The sequence below is a fragment of the Callorhinchus milii genome, unplaced genomic scaffold (genome assembly GCF_018977255.1).
Source record: "Callorhinchus milii isolate IMCB2004 unplaced genomic scaffold, IMCB_Cmil_1.0 Scaffold405, whole genome shotgun sequence".
Classification (NCBI taxonomy): domain Eukaryota; kingdom Metazoa; phylum Chordata; class Chondrichthyes; order Chimaeriformes; family Callorhinchidae; genus Callorhinchus; species Callorhinchus milii.
In genome coordinates, this window is record NW_024705146.1 from 41,984 (window position 1) to 45,562 (window position 3,579).

A 3,579-nucleotide genomic window follows, 5' to 3' on the forward strand; every position below is an offset into this window, starting at 1 on the left:
CTTCACTTGCAGCGTAATAGGACCCTGTCTTGCGTCAAATGGTGAGAGCTCGGAGCGAGAGAGTCCGTCCGGGTCACAAATTTGTTCTGTACTAACAATAAATCGACGCCAGACTACTTTCTTTGCGAGGTCGGCTAAATACATTTTCCGTAGTTGAATACCACTGTTAGCCTGGACTTCTGAGGTTTGGGAGCCCGTCCTGCAAGCGGTTGTGCTCTCCTTATACGGGGTCATGACTAAGAATTCGTAACACTACATATATAATGGTGCGTTGAGGAGTCCGTCCTCAACTAGCTCCGTACGATTTCGACTCAATTCCGCTACTCGGTTGTACCATGCGCTCTTCTTTACACATAGTACGATAACTTCAGGAACGTCGGGCGAAATTTAGCACCCATATCTTTAACAACGAGACGGGCCTGCAAGTATAGAATGTGGCTTCGAATAGCGCATGGTTGGTAGGTTGACGTATGTGGCACTTACGTTTAATTAGTTCGGACTATGCCGATTGACTAACATGAGGAAGGAAGTCTTGTCACCGTTCCACTTCACCACTGCGCTCTATCCCATTAAATGAGGTAGACAAGCGAGTCTCCCACCCGTTGTTGAGCCCCTAGCATGAGATTACTCGACACTTGTCCAGGGACCCATCATTCAGGATCAACTGTCGTCTAGGAGCGAAGAGCACAACTTGAGCGTGTCGGTCGGTTAATAACGCCCGTCGGCAGGGCGTCGCACCATTTTCGTACACAAGCGATTCTTGACTAGGCTAATGATTAACGCTTCATTGAAGGTAATTGAGCCGTCTCGTCGTCACGGGGTACGCGCTTTCTGAAAGCCTCCTTTTCGTAGGCCACCGCTGCCATAGGACTTAAGACTATACTTGGAAGACCATTCATCTGCCAGGGAGGTAGACAAATCGGTGAAATGAGAGTATGACCTACTACAGGCATTTTGTGTACTACCGTTAGAAAAAGACATGCAGGTATCGTTATGTTAATCGAGACAAATTGTAGCGACTAAGCGTAAGGCGACCTATCACTTTGCTGGATCGAATTAAAATGAAGGCCTCGTCAAGTATTGCAGTTGTTCCCCGGCTACGCGCATAGACGAGTCCCGCTTGGCCTGGAAGACGTCCAGACATGATATCCTGTCCGATCAACTAAAGCCCGAGTAGGGCATGGCCTGATTGGTACTCGGTCTTAGGATTCTTTCTTACATACATCCGTTTTACAGAACCGCCAGAAAAGGAGCTCTTTTAAAAGGCTGACCCGATCTCGTCCGATGAGCAGAACCCGACCTATTACCGTTGAGTTCAGAAACCCTGAATAGGGCGTTTAGGCACACCAACGGTAGAACGACTATAACTCGGTTTAGGCCCTCAACGAACAACTGTGCCCGTAACACTCTCTTAACGTAACTGTCCTCTGCATTAAGATAAGCCATACGGATCGCCGGGCGGAGGTGGGTACCGGGACGTACGAGAAGCGGCTACATTTTGACAACTTGAAACGCCAAGAGCTTGTGTGCGAAACGTAATGCTGCGGCCTCTCGGTCCGATAATACCCTACTACCCGCTGTCATTTGCCCTTTAATCCGTTATAAAGGTTGGGCTTAAGCCATAGGCGCACTCCAGTAATACCTACCAGGGGCATCCTATGCCCATTATGCGCCGGTGCATTTCTATTTCCGAACCGAACCAAGTTACTCTTAAAATGGCATGTTACCTCCGAAGCTTTGGGCACCGCGGCACCAGCACTGCTAATAGACATTTTTAACCACAATGGGCTGACTGTCAAACGGGGCCTCCGTGTGGACCTTCCTAGCGCTGGGCCCAGGTAACGTTCGGTCGATACACGTGTAGGGGCTGGCGGTGGAACCCTTATTGATCGAACAATGGTAATTTCCTGGTACAGGGTCCAAGTTAGGGCCTACAATTGTCTCTGAAAACGTCGCACTGCCAGCAGCGAACTGAATCAGAAACCCTTCGCTCTGATCGTTCCACGAGCGATGCCCTGGGAATGCCAGTAATACCGGTTTTACAAAAACACATACTGTGCTAAGGTCCTATTGGTTATGACCTGTGATTGGCAGGATCATTACCAGTTTCACGTTGGCTGATCATATCGGCCAGCTTTCAGACCAAGTACAACATCCAGAGCTTTCGTCTGACAGATGAGAGTCACACGCTGAAGGAGGAGGTCAAGTGAGGGAACTCTACTCCGTTCGATTTATCACCCCTCTGGCGCTATCAGTTTTCCCGTGGAAAGATCCCAAACAGCCGTGAAGGCGGACAAATCTCGGACAAGCGCCTACTAGCGACAGTGTATCTCGCGGAACGAATCAGGAGTACCTGTCTGGTGTAAGTGTGTGGTATATCTAGTTGTACAAGTCGTGTCACTGTATCTGGCTATTGAGCTTCTCACAGGAGCCTGATATCGAAGCGTGCGCAGCCTTTCCTGGAACTCGGGGGAATTGTATATGGAATGAATGAAACCGCTATATCGCTTCCGCCGGTGCAACGGCAGTCAATTGGAAGTCTACTTAGCTCGGGAGGGACAGACGCCCTTACGCTTACCATGTGGGTTCTATGTTCGAACGGAGATTGTAATCCCCAGTAGCTGAGATGTTTTACCCTCGGGTTTGCTCGAGAGAACGTTATACGGTGAGCCCTTCCGTGCGTTGCCCATTTGCGCGTGTATTGCCTTGTTGGCGGCTTGCAAGTCTTAACAGAATCCCTTCCACTAGATGTTAGTTTGTCCCCCCTTTAGTCATGCAGGCAGGCTCAGCGCATCACGGCCCGCAGCTTATCTCAGACAACATTATGCGGGTTGGGTCTGGTGGTGCCCCACATACTAAGTTGATGCTCCCAGCCCTATCATGATACGGGATTAACGTGTATAAAGGAAAGAAAAAAAGACCGCCCGTGTGGTATGCGTAGAGCCGAAATCGCAAAGAGCAGACGTCTTGATGGGCACCGTCGACAGACGGGCGATACTAATACTCCAGCGAGCTTATTCCATACTAGACCTTAGGATAAGCTAGGGCATACCCACGGTGATGGTCGTGAGAGAAATGACCATACGAGCAATCAACCAATGAATGAGTGCCTGCATATTGGCTAACGGCCGAAGCTTCTTGTGCTGGCCATGGAAAGATAATGTTTCATACCATGGGCACCGAAACGGTGGCAGTAGTGAGCGTGTATATAATTACGATGACCATAATCCACGGGAGCCGTGAATATCAAAGAGTTCCGTTACTATGTGTTGTGATTGTGAGGTACCTAAAACGCCTGGAAAAGTCACATCGCTCCACAGCGAAGCGAACACTTCGCCCTAGTAGCCTATGTTACGCGGCTCATGATAGGTTGCCTCCCGCCCCACGCCACCCCCATTTTCCCCTGGTTAGCCCACACGTGACGGTGCAGGTAGAAAATGCTGGAGTGACACAGTGCCTGACGGTTCAGTATTTGGCTCATCGCAACTGCATCGCGGACTAAGCTGCCAGATCTCTTAATGAAAATCTTTGAGTTAGAGATAACGGTTGTCCACTGGGCTGGTGCCCACCTGGGTGTTG